General features: G+C 40.9%; 1 long non-coding RNA gene and 1 pseudogene across 1 annotated transcript; both read left to right on the forward strand.

Moving 5' to 3' along the window:
- Nucleotides 1-22,264, forward strand: part of LOC124402553 — a 311,654-nt pseudogene that overhangs the window by 185,225 nt on the left and 104,165 nt on the right.
- On the forward strand, nt 15,144-21,585 carry LOC124402565. The gene is made up of 4 exons (XR_006928751.1): nt 15,144-15,231; nt 17,305-17,356; nt 18,340-18,373; nt 21,402-21,585. It is a non-coding gene; the product is annotated as an uncharacterized LOC124402565 (long non-coding RNA).

Genomic DNA, 22,264 nt, shown 5'->3' on the forward strand with positions numbered 1-22,264 from the left:
GACTAGTTGAAGCAGGAGTGTTAATTCCAACAAACAGCCCTTGCAACACCCCCATTTTTCCGGTCAGAAAACCAAATTCAGACAAGTGGAGATTGGTCCATGATTTAAGACCAATAAATCGTGTGGTGGTAGCAGAAAATCCTGTAGTACCCGATCCACACACACTGTTAACAAACATCCCTGAAGGGACTAAATGTTACACGGTGATTGATTTATGCTCAGCATTTTTTAGTGTACCTCTGCATCCTGAGTCTCAGTTTCTGTTTGCATTCACATACGGGGGAAAACAATACACCTACACGCGTCTGCCACAAGGGTATTGTGAAAGTCCATCAATTTTTAACCAGGTGTTAGCACGAGATCTGGCAGATCTAGACATTCAAAGCAGTTTGCTTCAAAATGTGGATGACCTACTGATTTGTAGTCAAACTAAAGAACAGTGCATGAAGGACTCGTTAAAGGTCCTGGAAACCCTAGCTCATAATGGACACAAGGTCAGTAAGGAAAAATTGCAATTCTGCCAACAAAAGGTAGAATATTTGGGTAGAGTGCTCGAAGGCACTACACGCAAAATCTCGCCCTCTCATGTAGAGGCAATTCAGAAAACACCACAACCTCAAACAGTGCAACATATGTTGTCATTCCTGGGTTTAGCAGGTTTTAGCAGACCGTGGATTTGTGACTTTGCGTTGAAAGCACAACCTCTCAGAGACATGATGAAAGCAGCTGATCAGACAAAATCTAGCGCACGTGTGGTCTGGACAGAGGAAGGAAAAAAGGCTTTTGAAACAATCAAAAGTGATCTAAAATCTGCCCCAGCACTAGCTTGTCCAGACTACACAAAACCATTTCACCTCTATGTGTCAGAGAGACGAGGTTTTGCATCAGCCATTTTAGCACAACAGCAACAGAGCATGGGAAAGAAGCCAATTGCATACTATAGTACGGCTCTTGACAATGTGGAAAAAGGCATGCCACCTTGTTACAGAGGATTGGCAGCCGCAGCATTTGCCTATCAAAAGCATCAACAATCACGATGGGTCATCCAGTGACCCTGTACACTTCTCATGCATTACATGCTCTGCTGACAAGTCAAAAGTTTGTGATCACGAATGCACGAAAGACAGGGTATGATGTCATCCTGTCTGCACCAGAACTAACAATTGAGAGGTGCCTCACAATCAATCCAGCTGATCGAGTGGTCTTATCAGATGAGGGAATTCCCCATGAGTGCACTACAGAAGCAGAGAAATTTCTAAAAGCTAGAGATGACCTAGAGAACCAACCATTGCAAAATGCCCAAATTGTTTTGTCTGTGGACGGTTCTTGCTATCGTGCGAATGATGGCAATAAAGCAGGATATGCTGTGGTCATGCACAATGAGGAAGATGACTCGTTTCGAGTACTAGCTAGTGTAAGTGTACCACAACCTTGTTCTGCCCAATTGGCAGAAATAAAAGCGTTAACAGCAGCATGTAGGCTGGGAGCAGGAGGAAGGTGTACTATTTACACTGATTCAACATATGCACATGGGGTATGTCACACATTTGGACCCATCTGGGAACAAAGGGGTTTCCAGAGAGCTGATGGATCATCCATTTTACATGGTCCTGCAATTTCGGATTTGCTCAAAGCAATGATGCTTCCAAAGGCATTAGCCATTGTGAAGTGTAAAGCCCACAAATCTGATGGAGATATGGTCAGTAGAGGTAATGCGGCAGCAGATGAGGCAGCTAAAAGTGCAGCAGTAGAAAAAGACTGTGTGAAAGTGATGATGGTACAAGATGAAGAACATGAGGAAGTGCGAGGGCAGGTAACAGAGGAAGATCTTGGGGAATATCAGGATGTAGCAAGTGGAGAGGAGAAGAGAGATGGAAAAACGAGGGCAGTACAAGACCCCAACACAGGGTTATGGAGAAGTATTGATGGAGTGTGGGTAGCACCATTAGCTCTTTACCAAGCTCATTACTGAAGCACATGGGGTAGATCACTGTAATCTTTGGGAGACCATAGACACAATCCGAAGGAATTGGTGGTCGCCATATCTGGCCAGTATGGTGGACAAATTCCTGAGGTCCTGTGAGCTATGTGCAGCACGAAATGTCAGGAAACATTTCACAGCACCAATCAGTCACATTCCTGAACCAAGGGGACCATTTCGACATTTGATGATGGACTTTGTGGACATGGCAGATAGGAAGGAAGGGAAAATATACATCTTGGTAGTAATAGATCGTTTTAGCAGATGGGTAGAGGCAACAGCTACTGCCAAGAATGACGCAAAGACTGTAGCTAAGTTTTTGATCAGGGAAGTGATTCCAAGGTTTGGGATACCTGACAAGCTGAGCTCTGACAATGGACCACATTTTGTAAATAATGTGATCAAAGCATTTGCAGAAGCTTTGTGTATCAAGCAAAGAATGGGGTGTGTTTACCATCCACAGTCACAAGGAATGGTTGAGAGAGCAAATGGAGTGTTGAAGGAGAAAATAGCAAAATTTGTGCTAGCACAGATCTGAATTGGGTACAGGCTCTCCCACTGGCATTGATGAAAATGCGCTCTCAAACAAATCGCAACACACACCTGACACCACATGAGCTGCTGACTGGACGACCCATGCCAGTTGCTTTTACACAAGGACCTTACACAGGCTCCTCACTTGAACAACTTGAAGCAGACATGTCTAGTTATTGCAAACATCTGACGCAAATACACAGAACTTTATATTTACAGGTCCGTGAAGCCACACACGGGCACAGGTTGATGAGCCACTACAGCAGGTGCAACCAGGTGACTACGTGTATATCAAAGTGTTCAAAAGGAAACACTGGAGTGAGCCACGCCGTGAAGGTCCATTCAAGGTGGTACTAGCAACTCCTACCGCAGTCAAGGTTGAAGGTAAGGAATACTGGTATCATCTTAACCATTGTTGCAGAGCTGCGGTGAAAGGACCAGAGTGGAGGAAATCTCAGGCTGAGTTGGCACACTGCGCCCACTCTGACGACTCAGAGGACGACGACGACGGCGCAGGCCCAGCACAGGACAGAGGACCAGCATACAGGACACGTGCCAAAACCACACAACCACGGCCAGTTGAAGGAGAACCGAGGCCAGGTTGTTCCTATCAGGTTGATTCACGACCACCACATGACACACTAGACTCTGACAAACTAGAAGAGACTGTGCAGAGACTACTAGGCAGCGAAGAAAACACTGTCACTCCACCTGAACAGTTTGACACACTTGATCTACAAGATCTACTAGACTTAGATATCGATCTACCTGTGGAACCATGATGAAAAATTCCCAAAGTCCAAACAGACTCTCACCAAAAGACACTGGGCAGTACTCGTTATGGCTTTAGTAGTATGGTTCATTTGCATATACATTTTCATTAACCGTAATTTACATCATCCAGCAGATATATCAGTCCCTTTGTCCAACATTTCTCTAAATAACTGCTCCCAGCCCGCAGCATACCTAGAAAGTCGTAACATGTCCACACACAGATATAAGAGATCTAAACCACTAGGGTCTCTAGGTCACCTTGCTAAAACTAGTCTCACTTCAGAACAGGCTGCAAAGGTTTCTGTATATATGGCCAGAAACGTGCTTGCAGAACAGTTCCGGTGTGCATTGGGCGTTTTAAATAACACCAAGGTCCTACCATCCTTTCCAGTAACTGCACAACATATGTTTATAACATATACTATATCCCTTTTTCATCCCTGCAACTCTACAGAGATAAAAAACACTCCTGAATACGAGATGAGACTTGAGGCTCGAATGACCGACACGGATAAAGAAACAGACATTATAGTGGTCACAGGAGTACCTCACAGAGTTATACCTCGCATATTAGGCACCCGCAGTTGTGTTGATATTGCGCGTTTATGGTATTATGGTTTTCCCCAAGTAGGGATCCCGCATGGCACGTTTGAAAGAACCTCAGTAGAATCTCTAGCGTATGGGGATGTTTTGTATAAAATTCTAGTATATGTCCCTAACTGGCAGGAAGGGATGAACTTACCTAGAATACAATTTAGTTTTAGATACAAGAACCCCAACTATCCCTCTAATCCAAAAGCCCCGACCTGTTTCAGATGTGCGGAAAGGATCAATGTAACATCAGTAAAGCAATATGCTGAAACTACAAACATTCAGCCAAACCTTAACCTGTACAGACAATGGTTGGTGGATTCGGGCGTGCAGCAGTGCCCCACTCTACATGCATTGTATGTGACAGAAGATCTCGACGTCCACCTCGTGTTATGCCGACAGTAGGGTTAGAGGCATGTGACAAAGCACCTTATGACACCACTCATCTTTGTCCAGCTATATGTTTTTTGGGTTCAGCTGCTGTTGATTATGGTGCCAACTGGATGCGCTCACGTAGTGCTGCACACCAAACATATCCTTTTACTAATATCCTTTGTATTATGTATATAGATGTATATCTGTCTAGCCATCTATCTATCTGTGCCTGATTACTGATCTTGATACTAATAACATACCCGTGGAGGTTTACTTCTATATTTCCCACTTTCATGGCAAATGCTTTAAGTCGTTGCTTGTCCAAATTATGTTGTATGAACCATGTTGTTGTTGTGAGTTCTTCATGTTGTGTGCAGGAACATGGCCGCTGGTGAACCCAGGTGGCTACAGCCGAATCTGCGACTGTTTCCTGGTGTGTGTGCATTCGCAGAAACATGTTATGAGGGATATCACTTCGCCTTCGACACATTCAGGGGTCCCTGTGAGGCATGTGCAGCCCTAACCTATGACCATCAGACACATTGCTTGTGGTGCCAAGACGGTGACGACTGTCCTTTGGGTGACCGGTGCCATGATGGACCCCATGAGTGGTTCGGTTTTCCTCCACAGAGGGATGAGTTTGCTTGGGAAACAGATGAGGACCAGCGTAGACCAGTGACCGCCATTTTGCGCCATGCTAACATGTTTTCTCCGGAGGGTATGTGGCTAGACTCCATTCAGAACTCTGTCTATGATCTTCCTGGTGGACTCAGATGGTCACCCGAGTCTTCTGTCGTTGCAATCTCCTGGCTGAGTCATTTGGGGTTCTTTCCTTCTCAACAAGAGCCCGAAACACCCATAGTTTCCTGCTTACGACCTTCGTCATGCAACGCACTACTGTAACGTACTACACCATTACCTTAGGAGGCTATGTTCTATGGACAACGGAACCAGCAACACATCGGGATTGGCACTGTCGCCCTATCCTGATTCACAGATATCGCACATTATGCGGACTACATTGTTTAATTTCAATTTTCATTTTGTTTATGTGTCTCATATTTAACTGCATGTACACCACGACTAAGGATGACCTTGGTGGTGATTCCACTGTCGCGCCACTGGCGGGCAGAGTGGGAATTTTCCCTGGCATGTTTGTCTACAGGGTTTTTCGCCCACTCCTAGTTCATCGATGTTGTGGTTTGGCGCACCCATTAGTGTGAGGGTGGGAGTAATGTCGATCTTATAATGTTGCATTGTCGATCTTAATCATTTTGCTTTTATTTCTTTTACTTTTTGTTTTTGCTTTATTATTCTTTTCAACACACGAGTGCCTGGTAAAGTGCTAGTAACCTCTTCCAGGGCTCCAACAAGACCCCTGCGATACGCAAAGTATCTGGGTCAGAAGAAAACTACATATGCCAAAGAAGTCAAAGACTTTTACTTTGTTCTACTGCTGTATTACATGACATGTATGATTGAGAAATGGTTATAAGTGGTTATAAGCGGAATGTGAGACTATAAAGTCTCAGAGGGGGGAGTAATGTCGAGAAAAATATTTTAATCAACCATATCTAGCGTGTGTTATAATCAAACTAATATTATCAAACTAAATTAACCTAATTAACTTAATAAAGCAATATAGAACTTATTAGATATAATAGAAGTAGTCTGACAAAACCTATTTGATCTATATGTTAATCAAACCTTTAGTTACATCAAGTATTAATAATAATAATAAGGTATTTACATGTGTGAGTAGGATAGAATCTGACTGAATGTTATGAGTGTATAGAATAGGCAAAGAAGGACAGGAAACAAACTTGAGGGAGATTAAGCATCTTTATTGAAATAGCAAGGCGTACAGGCTTCAGCAGCTGCAGGAGACATGGAGGAGTAGCTAGGCCCAAGGCCGGGTGAAGACACAGAAGCATGGGCAGGAGACATGAAAGAGCAGCTTGGCCCAAGCCAGGTGAAGGCACAGGAGCACGGTGACTTGGCAAAGCAACAGGCCAGTGTGAAGGACAGGGAGAAAACTGTGGTGTCGTGTCAGGAAGTAGGAGCATCCGTGACGGCTGTTGAGGTCAGGAGAAGTCTGTGTGCTCTTGTCACGCGTAGAAGTGCTCTGCACAATGCGAGGAGGCAGGAAGGCATTAGCTGGGACACTTGGGCTGGAAAGATGTTCAAGAAAATGAGTAAGCTCAGCGGCAAGTAAGGAGAGCTGAAACTGGCGAAATTGTCGTGAAGAATGCCCAACTGAGTCGTTCTGGGAGGCAAACGTGGTGGAGCTGAGCAAAGAGACCAACAGAGATAAGATATTAGACAGGGTCAAATCACGGTGACGACGGGCATAAGCAAAAGATAACACTCATGCAAGAAAAAGATTCTACACACAGTGTAACATTCAGTTCAGAATGCACAATTAAAATATAACCTAGGCGCATACAACTATTAATTAAAAGTATTATAATCAAGCACAGTATACAAACAATGCTATAACTCAATTAAATGAAAGTAGAATAGCAAAACAGCATTATAAAAGAATAAAGCATAACACTTACCCATTGCAAATGCAGGAGGACAAAATAGGCCGCAAAAGGTTGTTCACACTTGAGAGACTGAAGAACGTATGGTTGAATCCAGAGAGAAATAAGGGCTTTATACTCACTCATATTTTTTATGTATAAAATTATGGGCCGAATATAAGGGAAATTGGAAAAAACAGGAACTCCAAATATGGTGTTATTTGGAAGAATGAACACCAAGGCCAAAGATAAGGGAATTGACAAGGATAGGCAAGATCCGAGACATAAGGGACTTGGCAGAAGAAGGCAGACATAAGGGAATTGACAAGGATAGGCAAAAGGGGACAAGGAACGGCAAGAAGGCAGACATAAGGGGAATTTCTCAAGGCCAAAGAATTTGAAAAAATAGAAAAAGACACGGTGGCTACAGGGTATAAATACAAGCGCGAAACGAACAGTCAGTGTACTTCCTCACTATGGCGTGCTCTATCATTTGTTGATGTGCTGTTCATTTTGATGTGAAGTACCCACCTTCTACTGAGCTCTTTGGAACGTGCATGGAAATAAAGAAGTTTTGCTTTTACTCATCCGGGACTGAGGATCCTTCATTGGCGGTTTGTGTCTATTATATTTGTGTTTTTTCTAGAATTGGCTGGGCATTATTGGGAATCCTCTGAGCAAAGAAATCCACCCTCGATGTGTCGCCTCAGAGACGGGCTCTGAGTTCCGACATTTGGAAACAAAAGTTTATTTTTCTTGAGTGAAACTGCTGAACATTTTTTTTTTAAGGAGACAGAATGTTTTTCTGTTACAGATTTTTTTAGAACTGTGGAATCCAGTCATTTAGCAGTGAATCTTTTGATTCAGACTCAATTGAATCGAAACCAGTGAACTGACTCTTCTGGACCTTATTATTTTTAAATAATTTTTTTTTAACCGAGTTACTTAAACTGAATCTACAGAGTTTAAATTAACGAACAAAACTGATTGGATTGAGTTATTAAAATGAATTTATTGAATTAAATTATTTTGTAATGTGTTGAATGCCAAAGTGTTATTTCTGATGTTTTTAACTAACTGAGGTTGTTAAAAGTTTTATTTTAACAGTAGATGTTATAAGACTTCATTCTAACTAAACTTTTATTTTTAGTTAGGATTTAAATGAAGTCCAAAACTTTATTAAAATAAACAAAACACAACAAAATTTAAAATATAAAATGTTCATTAAACATTACAATAATTATAGATTTTTACTTTATTATATGTAAGACATGTGCTCACATGCTGAATCTAAACCTGCCCAGAGCTTTACAGATTTTTGCTCTCCGGTGCTGCCATTTCCTGTTCCTCATGAATTATTGAGGAAGTTGTAAGGGTGGTCAGATCTTTCCATGAGGTCAGACCCTGAGAACTGCCATGCAACAGAACATTAAACTTTCTAATCTAAGGAGAAGATCTCTTTAATTTGAGGAGAGGAAGACATCTGTTCAGCTGGTCATGGAAAGATGATTAAGAATTTCCTGGAAATTCAAGCTACTATACTTGCAAACTGCATTTATTATAATTTAAGAATGTATGAATTTTAACTTTATCTAAATGTACAAGAAATTAAAAATAGCTCCTACAGTGAAATAATTTGTTTTTATTGTCATTTTATTCATATGCTGTAAAGTTGGTGCAGTACACAGTAAAACAAAACAATATTGCTTAAGGACTGAAGTGCTCCATAATACAAGAAAAAATAACACAAAGCAACACAGAACTGAAATCTAAGTAAGATGTAAGGTGCCCACCCAATGGCCCAGTGACGGAATCCACTGGTGTGGGTGAAGGTATGCTGCGTGTTAGTCTCTCGCGCGGCTGTAAAAGATTACTCAAATGGATTGCACTTTGTTACATGAATCAAATTTTTACCTCTAATCTGACTCCAATTTATAATAAATATTTAACTTGAATATCTCTAATTTAAGCTGATCACCTTATTGGTTGCATTCCGTCTTTTCAAATAATCATTCATTATGGATCTGGAGTCGCTTAGAACCTTGTGCTTGGCTAACGATACCTGCTCAAGGAGGCACATTGGCCAGTCCGAATCTTAGTCAGAGGATATAACGGTAAACTGATATTTTTTAAGTAGGCCTCTCAATGCTTGCTCATGCATAAAGATTAATGTATTTAGTCACTTAGTTATAACTTGCTAAATCAGTGATATGCAGAAATCAGAAGGTCACAGATGTTGTGCTCTATGCTCCAACCGTTCATGAACCTTCAGTTTGTACTATCCTGGTCATAGATTTGCGGTAACGCCAGGCTACATAATCAACTAGATATAAATGATTTCAGGAAATTTCAGATAACCAAGAATTTTGCATTTATTTGCCAGGCAATAATCAATAAACAAATGTCACATTTCAAGAGTCAAGAGTCAAGAGGGCTTTTATTGTCATTTCTACTATACACAGTGGTACACAGTACACAGTAAAAACGAGACAACGTTTCTCCAGAACCCTGGTGCTGCACTAAACAACAACAAACAAAACAACATAGAGCTACAACACAAGCTACATAAAGTGCATCGAGTGCAACCTAGTGCAAACAGTGCAGACAGACAGTGCAGACAGACGACACAAGACAAGACACAAAACCCAATATAGCGCCGACCAGTAAACCTACTGTATACTTGATTATACAGTACTGTACGAGCAGACTGTAAAAACTATACCCCAGAAGTGAGTATAAACAGAACAATGTAGTGCAAAAATGCAGCAGCAGTCAAAGGTGCAAAAAAACAGCATGTAAACAGTATAATAGTGATAAATGATAAATGTGCAAAAAACAGCATGTCAACAGTATAATACAGTGATAAATGATAAATGTGCAAAAAACAGCAGTTGAGAGTGTGGTACAGTCGAGAATAATAAATAATAAATAAATGAACGGTGGTGGAGTGTGTGTTAAGTGTTAAGTCCAGGAAAAATTTTACAGTTCGCTAACACACATTTGAGTGAGTGTTTGTGTGTGTGTGAGAGTTCCGTTTCATTTCTGTTTATTGAGTAGCCTGATGGCTTGTGGAAAGAAACTGTTGCATAGTCTTGTTGTTGCGGCCTGAATGCTTCGGAACCGTTTTCCTGATGGCAGGAGTGTAAAAAGTGTGTGTGACGGGTGTGTGTGGTCATCCACAATGCTGTGTGCCTTGTAGATGCAGCGTGTGGTGTAAATGTCAATGAGAGAGACTCCGATGATCTTCTCAGCTGTCCTCACTATCCTCTGTAGGGTCTTGCGGTCCGAGATGGTGCAGTTTCCAAACCAGGCAGTGATGCAGCTGCTCAAGATGCTCTCAATGGTCCCTCTGTAGAACATGGTCAGGATGGGGGAGGGAGGTGGGTTTTCCTCAGCCTTCTCAGGAATTAGAGACGCTGCTGTTGCTGTTGGTAATACACTAAGACGTCATGATTTGAAATCATGCATGGCGCGAAAGGTTACCCTGCTTAAACCAGCACATGTCCAGGCACGTCTTAAGTTTGCCAATGACCATTTGGATGATCCAGAGGAGTCATGGGAGAAAGTCAGATGGTCAGATGAGACCAAAATAGAATTTCTGGGTCATAATTCCACTAAACGTGTTTGGAGGAAGAAGAATGATGAGTACCATCCCAAGAACACCATCCCTACTGTGAAGCATGGGGATGGTAGCATCATGCTTTGGGGGTGTTTTTCTGCACATGGGACAGGGCGACTGCACTGTATTAAGGAGAGGATGACCGGGGCCATGTATTTCGAGATTTTGGGGAACAACCTCCTTCCCTCAGTTAGAGCATTGAAGATGGGTCAAGGCTGGGTCTTCCAACATGACAAGGACCCGAAGCACACAGCCAGGATAACCAAGGAGTGGCTCTGTAAGAAGCATATCAAGGTTCTGGCGTGGCCTAGCCAGTCTCCAGACCTAAACCCAATAAAGAATCTTTGGAGGGAGCTCAAAGTCTGTGTGTCTCAGCGACAGGCCAGAAACCTGACTGATCTAGAGAAGATCTGTGTGGAGGACTGGGCCAAAATCCCTCCTGCAGTGTGTGCAAACCTGGTGAAAAACTACAGGAAACGTTTGACCTCTGTAATTGCAAACAAAGGCTACTGTACCAAATATTAACATTGACTTTCTCAGGTGTTCAAATACTTATTTGCAGCTGTATCATACAAATAAATAGTTTAAAAAATCATACATTGTGATTTCTGGATTTTTTTTTTTTTAGATTATGTCTCTCACAGTAGACATGCACCTACGATGACAATTTCAGACCCCTCCATGATTTCTAAGTGGGAGAACTTGCAAAATAGAAGGGTGTTCAAATACTTATTTTCCTCACTGTAAAGGGAGAGAGGTAGCTGATATGATGGAGAGGAGAAAGGTAGATATATTGTGTGTTCAGGAGACCAAGTGGAAAGGGAGTAAGGCTGGGAACATTGGAGGTGGGTTTAAACTGTTCTATTATGGTGGGGATAGAAAGAGAAATGGTGTAGGGTTGATTCTGAAGGAAGAGTACAGTAAGAGTGTAGCGGAGGTGAAGAAAATTTCTGTTAGGGTGATGAAGCTGGAATTTATAGGGTGATGATAAATGTCATCAGTGCTTATGCTCCACAAGTGGGTTGTGAGATAAAGGAGCAGGAAACATTCTGAAGTGAGTTGGATGAAGTGGTAGAAGGTGAACCTAGGAATGAAAGATTGGTGATAGGGGCAGATTTCAATGGGCATGTAGGTGAAGGGAACAAAGGTGATGAGGAGGTGATGGGTAGGTATGGCTTTAAGGAGAGGAATATGGAAGGGCAGATGTTGGTAGATTTTGCTAAAAGGATGGAATTGGCAGTGGTGAACACTTATTCTAAGAAGAAGGAGGATCAGACAGTGACATAAGAGTGGAGGAAGGTGCACACAGGTGGACTATGTTCCATGTAGGAGATGCAGCCTGAAGGAGATTGGAGACTGTAAGGTGTTGGCAGGGGACAGTGTAGCTAGACAGCATCGGATGGTGGTCTGTAGGATGGTTTTGGAGGCAAAGAAGAAGAGGAGGAGAGTGAGGACTGAAAGAAGAATAAGACGGTGGAAACTAAAGGAGGAAGAGTGTAGTGTGAGGTTCAGGGAAGAGGTCAGACAAAGGCTCGGTGGTGGTGAAGAGGTGCTGGATGATTGGGAAACTACTGCAGGAGTGATGAGGGAGACAGCTAGAAAAGTACTTGGTGTGACATCTGAAAATAGAAAGGAAGACAAGGAGACGTGGTGGTGGAATGAGGAAGTGCAGGAAAGCATAAGGGAAAGAGGTTAACAAAACAGAAGTGGGATCAACAGCGTGATGAGAAAAGTAGGCAGGAGTACAAGAAGATGCGGCAGCAGGTAAAGAGGATGTGGCGAAAGTCAAGGAAAAGGCATATGAGGAGCTGTATGAGAGGTTGAACACTAGAGAAGGAGAAAAGGATTTGTACTGATTGGCCAGGCAGAGATCGAGCTGGGAAGGATGTGTTGCAAATTGGAGCAATAAAGGCGGAGATGGAAATGTGTTGACTAGTGAGGAGAGTGTGTTGAGAAGATGAAGGAATATTTTGAGCAGCTGATGAACGTGGAAAATGAGAGAGAAGGTTGGATGGTGTGGAATTGGTGAAGCAGGAAGTGGATAGGATTAGTAAAGAGGAAGTGAGAGCAGCGATTAAGAGGATGAAGAGTGGAAAGTCGGTTGGACCAGATGACATACCGGTAGAAGCATGGAGATGTTTAGGTAAGATGGCAGTGGAGGATTTTGGAAGGTGAGAGGATGCCTGAGGAATGGTGAAGGAGTGTGCTGGTACCGATCTTTAAGAATAAGGGAGATGTGCGGACCTGCAGTAACTACAGGGGAATTAAGTTGATCAGTCACACCATGAAGTTATGGGAAAGAGTAGTGGAAGCCAGGTTGAGAGAAGAGGTGACTATCTGTGAGCAACAATATGGTTTCATGCCGAGGAAGAGCACCAGAGATGCCTAATTTGCTTTGAGAATGTTGATGAAGTATAGAGAAGGACAGAAGAAATTGCATTGTGTATTTGTGGATTTAGAGAAAGCGTACGACAGAGTGCCGAGAGAGGAGCTGTGGTATTGTATGAGGAAGTCAGGTGTGTCAGAGAAGTATGTGAGGGTGGTGCAGGACATGTATGAGGACAGTGTGACAGCTGTGATGTGTGCAGTAGGAACGACTGACTGGGTCAAGGTGGAGGTTGGACTGCGTTTATGAGAAATGAGTTTATTAGAGTGACAGCGCATGTAGGACGTTTTGGTGACAAGGTGAGGAAGGCGAGATTGAGATGGTTTGGACATGTGCAGAGAAGGGACATGAGTTATATTGGTAGGAGAATGCTGAGGATGGAGCCACCAGGAAGGGGGAAAAGAGGAAGACCAAGGAGGAGGTTCATGGATGTGGTGAGGGAAGACATGCAGGTAGTTGGTGTGAAAGAGTCAGATGTAGAGGACAGGGGGGTATGGAGACGGATGATCCGCTGTGGCGACCCCCAATGGGAGCAGCCGAAAGAAGAAGAAGAAGATGAAACATAAAAACGGGGTGGCATTTTGAGAGTTGGAACGGATTAATGCGATTTTAGTATTTTCAATAGGGAAAATTGATTTGATGTGCGAGCAAATTGAGATACGAGCTCGACCACGGAACGAATTAAATTCGTAGGTCAAGGTACCACTGTGATAATAATGTAAACATTTTAGTCAAACTGTCTGGGTGAGCATTTTAAAACTGGAGTTATCTAAACAGGTTAACCATAACCTTTGTATTTATAATGCAAAAATACTTTTTCTATAAGATTACTGAACTTATAAAGGGAGCACATAAAGCATATCTTGAAATGTTTATAACAAAAAAAAATCCTTCAGGAGATTTCGTAGTTTTAACTTCAGCATTCAGTTAAATAACGCACAGTCCTTGAGTAAAGCTTTGTTAAAGGAAAATCAATTTTGTTTAGGAGGCAGCAGCACCAACAGAGTCACCTGCACCCGAGGCAGAAGCTCCAAAGGAGTCACCTGTACCCGAGGCAGAAGCTCCAAAGGAGTCACCGGCACCTGCCCGTATGTATATTTCCCTGAACAAGACCAAGAACAGGTCGTTCGCGATTCCTGTTATAGTTCTTTCTTTATTTATGCCTATTTTGTACAATCTAATTTTGTCCAGCAGATGGTGCTGTATCTGCATTTTCTTAAAGTGTTAAACACGGTTCATTTTCATGTACTGTGCACTTATTACATGTGCATAATACATTAAATATTTGTTTTTAAATGCATGTAAGTGACATAAGTAATTTTTGATTATTCAACCTTAAAGCACGTGAGATTTTATTTATTATTTCTTAAAGGTTTAAAAAAAAAAAAAATTTTTTCTCTTATGATTTTTAATAGAACCCCATTTTAGTATCTTTAGTGTGTGTAATGATTTTTATTATGTCACTGTGACAAGCAGTGAGCAAACTAACTAATCTAGTAACTATAATATATTGGCTAGCCAAACTGCTTAGCCTCCTTTGAGCTATGCTAGACCAAGGGTGTACAGTTAAGTGCGTAAAAAAATGGCCAGTGTATATGGGCTACAACATTCCAACCAAACAGGAGTTTTATCTCAAAGCCATTTGAAAAATAAATTTAGCAGCTCCCCCTGAAAAGAAAATGTGCAACCACACTGGCCATTTCTAGATAGATAAGATTTAGGTTCTTTGCATTAAACAATAAACAAAAGCTTGCATTAGTGACATTTAGATATTATGTTTACTTTTAAGCTTCTTAAGCCTTAAAGTAGTTTAATGTTAAATGTACTAATCTACTGTTTATTCCTTTGTTCAGGGAGGCAACGAAGAATGCTATAAAAATCAACCTAATCAACCTTTCGGAATCTGCTTCTGAGGTTCTATTTCCTACGTCAGCAGTTTAATACACTAAACCAGAGGGATTTTTTTTTTACCAAGCTTTTAAAATACAGCTTCAATTGTAATAGCCTTCTTAAGCATGACACTAAAGGCATATTTTTGTGAGTTTGCTCATTTACAAAAAGTATAGTTGTTTGTCAAAGTAATTATTTGTAGCATTAAGAAAAGGATTAATACATCCCTAGAAGCCTAAAAATAATCTTTATCTTAAGTGGAATTATTCATCATACTTCTCTAAGTATCAAAAAACTGTTATTTAAATTTTATTTTCAATGATGAGAAATTCCCACTTTGTTTAAATGATCTTTATTTTAAACCCAAAAAATCAAATTTTTATATCTTTATTTTTAAAGTCATTATAAATCTTGGTTTCTTGTCTTTGCCCTAGTTAATTTTTGGACGTCTGACTTAAATTTTCAGAGATTGCAGAAGAGAGCAGACCACTTTAATCTTCCTCCAAACCCAAAGAGCTTCTGTTTTACAGGAACCACTGCCATTTCAAAAACAGATGTAAGTATGAAGTTAAAAATACAGTGCTTAATCTATGCTTTCCCCCTTTAAACATCAAGAAACATCAAGAAAATAGAAAAATTAACAATATAAACTCTAGTCTGGGATTTGTTCAATTCCACGTTTCTGAATGATTAGATGCAGCCTAAAAACACCTGAATATTACCGTGTGCATATGCACACATCATGCATGATCGTCCAACAAGGGAGGCATGACTATGTAGTGGCGTTAATTACTGCAGTTGTTAGGAAGTTTTACTATCCGACTTGAAGGACCAAATGCTAGAAAGTTTTCCTATCTAGTTTGAAGGACTATTCACTATCTGGTGTGTGCTGATCAGGGGATTGCACTCGCCCTAGTGTGTCAGTAAAAACAAGGTACAGGATTCAGAACACTCAACTTTACTGGGTATAGAATTGATCGTATATGAGGTGATTCTTGCTGTCTTCTATTAGTTGCTTTTTGGTAGGTTGCGTGATGCTAAATTTATGCTGCTGCTCAGTGTTCTGGCCTTTTATACTCTTGATTGAAAACAGTGCACTGTGATGTCATAGGTAACTTGTCATGCTTGGTAAACTGTATGTCTGCCTCTAGTGGTAAAGCGTAGAAATACAACTGAATGGGAATCCTTTCTTAGACTGCTGCCCCCAAATATGTATGACATATTTGCTCCTAAATCTTAGTTAAAAGTCTGTCGGTTTGATCTCGGTGTCGTCCTCATCTGCTATCTCTGTTGGATTAATGAGACGGGTAACTGGCCGTGTGTATAATCGACCCTTAACGTTGACCTCTGCAGACCTTACTTGTCCATCTGCTCCAAGGAATGTCCTTTGACAATCCTCGGATGGGGGGGACATGTCCCCTCCATCCCTGCCGGGATTTACGCCCATGGCACCGACTTATGGCAAGCCAAAAGGGTCAGAATTACGCCTTAGATTAAACGCCTTAACATTAAAAACGCTGTTAAATACAGCGTTTTAAACCGTATTGGCGCCATAAAATACGCCGTTGTGATCACAAACAGCGTAAAAAGCGCGCGAAAATACGTAAATGATGCCATATTTGACGGCGTTTAGTATACAAGAAAAGCTTTTATAAAGTCATGTGCCGGCGTAAAAAACGGCGTTTTGGTTGTGATCACAACGGCGTATTTTATGGCGCCAAGACGATTTAAAACGGCGTATTTAGCGGCGTTTTTAATGTTGACGCGTTTAATCTAAGGCCTAATTCTGACCCTTTTGGCTTGCCATACTCTCGCACGTGCGATACTCGCAGATGCTGAATACGCGCGCGCTGAGAAAACGTGATGGCTAAGGAAAAGGTAAGTTTTTCATTTCTTGTTTAAGGTTTTATATATAATATCATGCTGTTTATTTTATTTACGTGCTGTTGGTACATGTATCGTAGCATTAAAAGTCACTTTATCTCAGTAAAAAAAATCATTTTATTCCAAAAAACACTTTCCACAATCAGCATATTCTCAAATCAGCTCTATAGTAAGTACAGATTGATGTACTAAAATAACAATAATGTTAATAACAATAAATCACTAAGGGTTTTAGATCTTTAGGAGTCTTAAGGTCATTTTGAAGGCCACAGTTAGAATTTCAAGGGTTAATCTGCCAATTTAGCATTAATCCACTGAAATTCGCTTTACTTAAAAACATTGTCTTCACGTTCTTTCTGAAAGACATTTTTACCAAGATATTGAAAATAATATGTCCTCCAAGATGTTTAGCGCATTTCTTTGTAGTATTAATGTGAAATTGTCGCGAGTTATGAAGTAGCATGAAAACAGCGGCCTGCTCGTGCAGCCATGCGGGTCTGAGGCCCAGCGGGATTCAGAGCGTTTCCACATAAAACTCCAACATTATCTTTTAATAACGCGAGAGACGAGTTTAATACTGTCAGAACTGCATTTCATTACTTCTATAATGCAGTTCTCTCAACTAGAAAACGCAATTTATTTGTCAAAACGTTATGAAAATGTCAGCCAATTCAGTTGAAGATTAATATACAGTGTAATATCATCATATCCGTGATGTTTGACTGACTGACACTTCTGCTTACAGGAAGATAAAACTAGTTACACATCATCTCTGTATGGCAGCTCTGGATGCACAGGTGAAAACATGAATTTAAGTGTGGAATATTGTTTGAAATCATTTCTAAAGCGTAGAGATATATGCAGCTTTATGAGTCAGAGTAACCCCGGTTTTAAAGAGCTCAACCTTGGAGAAAAATAAGGGGTGGCACGGTACATGGAAAAACACCCAAACCGTTCGGTTCGCTTGTCTTGGTTCGGTTCGGGTGTGCGTTGCACGGTTCGACGCATGCGCAATGTAGCCCCGTGCTCAGTTTCGCCTCAGACAGTTTCGCGTGAACATACATATAGACAGTAAAAGTTGAGTAAGGAGTGCTGCAGAAATGGCAAGTGGAGGAGATGATGAAGGCTGCCCGGAGTTGGCGGATGCGTCCACGTCGTTCAAATCCGGTGTGTGGAAACATCTTGAATTTCTTCTTACTTACGATGACAATGGAAATAAATCAGTGGATAGAATTGCGACTGTGTGCAAGCATTGTACAAAATGCATTCAATATGCTAATGCCAACACTTCTTATATGACATTTCATTTGAGAAGACATCACGCCATTGTGTAGATACAAACAGCACAAACAGGAGAGAGCCGGTTAGGAAACAACTTCTACTGTCCGCAGCATTTAAGCAGCCTCTCAGTGATAAGTTGGACAAGGCAATAGAACCGAAAACCATGACCCGAAAACCATGATACAAACCGAACTGTGGGTTTTGTGAACCGTGCCACCCCTAATGGCTTCTATTAAATTGTAAAAATAAAATTGGACAATTGTCTTAAAATTCTGAAATGTTAGTAATGGCACAGTAGTTTAAACACTAACTGGATATGATTTTTTTTAATTGCAAGTCTTGTGTAATGTCAGTCAGTACTGAGATTTCTCTTGAGGTTTAAGAACTAGTACGAGGAACAAAATGGAAAAATGTTTTACTAAAGTTAGAAGAACCTCAAGTTTCCATTGTTCATTTCAAAGCAAAATATAATTTTTGTTTTCTGTTAATTACATTGCAGTGAAGTGTCGGATGGTCTTGAAGAGAAGATAAAGGTAGGCAAACACTAGTGATTCACAGATCTGGATTTTTTTCCAAAGCTATATCTCACCCAAGTCATTACAAAAGCCAATCAGCACTAGCAAAATGTGTGCAAAAATATGAGTCAGGCAACCACCTGAACCCCACCAAATCCTGTGTGGTTCACCTGGTATTTTCTGCTGTCAACAATAAGTCCTAATTAAAAGGTTCAGTTCTGGAGGTAGCATAAACAGAAAGTGTCAAGCTTCCAAAAAACTTGAAAACTTGATAGATAGATAGATAGATAGATAGATAGATAGATAGATAGATAGATAGATAGATAGATAGACAGACAGACAGACAGACAGACAGACAGACAGACAGACAGACAGACAGACAGACAGACAGATAGATAGATAGATAGATAGATAGATAGATAGGGCTCTGCGATAAATCGATTTTATCTATTAACTCAAATGTGTAGTTTACATCGATCCGTTTTAATAAAAATCGGGTTTCTCTTTAATGTCCTCTTTAATGTACAGTAATGATATAAAGATACATATAGATAAAATAGTGCAGATGTACTGAGGAGTAAAAAAGATATACTATGTAATATGTACATGTATTGTGCAGAGGTTATATACACTGTTTTGTTTTGTGTTTTTGTAGTGATCTAGTGGTGTAGTGTTGAGTTCAGTAGTGTGATGATGGATGGAAAAAATCTGTCCCTGAACCTGCTGGTTCTGGTGTGTAAGTTCCTGTATCTCCTTCTTGATGGAAGGAAGTTAAACAGATTATGACTGAGATGTGAAGAGTCCTTGATAATGTTGTGACCCCTGCACAGATATCTGCTGTGGTGAAGGTGTTCAGTGGCAGGTAGTTGGGTGCCAGTGATGCGTTGGGCGGTTTTGACCACCCTTTGCAGGGCTTTAAGTTCACGCACAGTGGAGCCTCCGTACCATACGGTGATGGAGTTGGTCAGGATGCTCTCAATGATGCAGCGGTAAAAACTCGTTAAAATCCCCGGGGACAGATGAGATTTCTTGAGACTTCTCAAGAAGTACATGCGTTGTGCTTTTTTTAACCAGAGCTGACGTGTTCTGCTGCCAGGACAGATCCTCAGAGATGTGAACTCCCAGGAACTTAAAGCTGGAGACTTGCTCTGCTTCAGTTCCATTGATGTTGACTGGTAGATGTCTCCTGCTGTTGGATTTCCGAAAGTCCACAATGAGCTCTTTGGTCTTTGTGGCGTTGAGGGTCAGGTTGTTGTTGGCACACCATGCTGTCAGATTATGGATCTCTTCCCTGTAGGCCGATTCGTCGTTGTTGTCGATCTGGCCGACCACGGTGGTGTCATTTGCATACTTGATGAAGATGTTGGAGTTATACAGAGAAGCACAATTGTGGGTGAACAGGGAGTAGAGAAGTGGGCTCAGAACACAGCCCTGTGGGATGCCAGTGTTCAGAATGAGGGTTGAGGATACCTGGTTTCCCAACCTAACAGATTGAGGTCTGTTGGTGAGAAAGTCCAGAATCCATCTGCAAGTGGAGGTGCAGATACCCAGGTCACTGAGCTTAGTGATCAGTACAGTGGGGAGGACTGTATTGAATGCAGAGCAATAGTTCTTTGGTTCGGTAGGTTCGAAACCATCACTTGAGTCACCTACAGAAACTTAGCACATCACAATGCTTGTGAAGAATGATACATGAAGGTGTACTATAAATGATGAAAGGGAGAAGACTTTATTTTTATCAGTGCATGAAAGCAAAGGTAAGTGTTATTTGTATGAACTATCATTCTAATGTTGGTGGCTTTTTTTAACATCACATCAAGCTTGTGTTTTTCAGTCAGCACTCTTGTCAGCAGTTAGCCCACAAACTGGTAATGCAGTAGAAGCTCTGGGTTAGATTTAACCCCAGGTCATAGTGCCCAGTATGCACAGTAGACAGTAAACACAGGACTCCCCACAATACCCTGCCAGATGATCTACTACAGTTTAAATAAAAACGATAGGGAGTTCTGGTCAGTGTTGGGCAGTAACGCGTTACTTTTTACAGTAACTAATACTGTAACGCGTTACTTTTAGAAATAAAGTAACTTTGTTACCGTTACCGTATGGTGCGTTACCCGTAACTTTTATAAATGAATTAATTTCGGCTGAAGTGTAGACTACAGTCTAACCTGTTTACAGCAGCGACACATTGTAGGATTGGTGGATGAACCACTGTAAACATGAAGAAGACGCAATGTGGGCGTGTCTCCGTTTATTCAGGTCTGTGCGGCAGTAATGGCAAGTCGAGGCGAGAGCAAGACGAGTTTCTCGAAGTTGAAATATGCTTATTATTTCACTTTAGTTGAGTATAAAGACAAAAACTTTTAAGTCAAATGTAAGCTGTGTCTTTCTGGTTCGAAGCTCATATTTACTGCGATAAACAGCAACTCCAATCTGTCAACGCTCCTTCAGGACCTCCATGCCTGAGAAGCTAGAAGCTAACCCAGTGTTCTGTTCTACATTGTTGATAGTTTGCATACTACAGCTGTGGAAGGAACATTTTTAAGAGCTCAACACAACAGCAGAAGCCACTTTAGTTTTTGATTGTGAATATATTATTCAGCTTGTTTTGTTATTTATTTCAGAAATCCTTGTGATATATTCAGTTTGTGCTGGTCTGACTTTAATAAAATAGTGTTTAAAAATTACTTTGTGTTTAAGTCAGTTTTGTGTTTGTATAGACCATAACACATAAAAGGGCATTAATAGGAACATTAAAGAACGTTCTTTAAAAAAGTAACTAATAAGTTACTTTTAACAGTAACACATTAATTTTTTGGTGTAAGTAATCAACAAAGTAACGGAGTTACTTTTTGAATGAAGTAACGAGTAACTGTAACTAGTTACTATTTTTTAGTAACGAGCACAACACTGGTTCTGGTAGCAGTCTGCCTTTCCCAGTGTTAATGAGATCTGCTGTGCTGTACAGTGAAAAAATACATCTGATTTGTTTCTTTTTGGTAGTTAAAAATGTGATTTTGAATGCATTTTTCGGATTATTTTCCAGGAAGTACAACACTGCTCGGATGAGAGTGATGACAACGTTATTCTTGAGCTCACACCAGACCTGGACCCAAGTGTACCTGAGCTTAGAAGAATCGACTGTGTAATCGTATGTTTATTTGAACATATTCACTTGTTAATATGAAAAGTGGCCAGTTTTAAGACAAAGGACACAAAAATGAAGAAAAGTTACAGCAGAATTCCAATATTAAAACCAATTAAGACAAAAAGCAATTGAGTCGTTGTACTGCAGTACATTTTCAGATTTGCCAACCTTCAGAAACATTTCTAAATACCATATTACACCTCTTCGCATTGTGTATCACTCCTCTCTGCCTTTACTCGTTTCTCCTGAATGTTTCACTTTGGACAGGTATTTACAGGTTTAATATTTTGTTTGTCTTGGCATTTTGGATCAAGATTTCTGAGTTCTAACGCTAAAGCTTTTATTCACAGCTTAACAGGAAAATGCTTGGATATGCAACAGAAGAATCTCAGTGAGGATGAGTATATACCAAAGACAGGAAAGAAGAGTCAAACAGTAGCAGTTTAACAGAGAAAGAGAGTTTAGCAAGAAAAGTCAAAGCACATAAGAAAAGACGATGTAAAAGAAGACATGTTCTAGTTCACTGGTGAGCAGTGAAACCAAAGAATCCTCTTCATTGAACAGACACTGGACAGTCTTCTTCATCTGACAAACATGACAGCAGAGAATCATCTTCACCTGTTAATTCAAATGTGAAGGTCATGATGCTGAACAAGAAAACGGATGGCGGAAGCAGTTCAGTGTGGCTGGCTTGAATGAGGAGACAAGCACTTACAAAACACCATCTTTAGCACTGAAGCTAGGGCACAACCTCAAGAAGA

Source organism: Silurus meridionalis, chromosome 19 (assembly GCF_014805685.1).
Source record: "Silurus meridionalis isolate SWU-2019-XX chromosome 19, ASM1480568v1, whole genome shotgun sequence".
Classification (NCBI taxonomy): Eukaryota; Metazoa; Chordata; class Actinopteri; order Siluriformes; family Siluridae; genus Silurus; species Silurus meridionalis.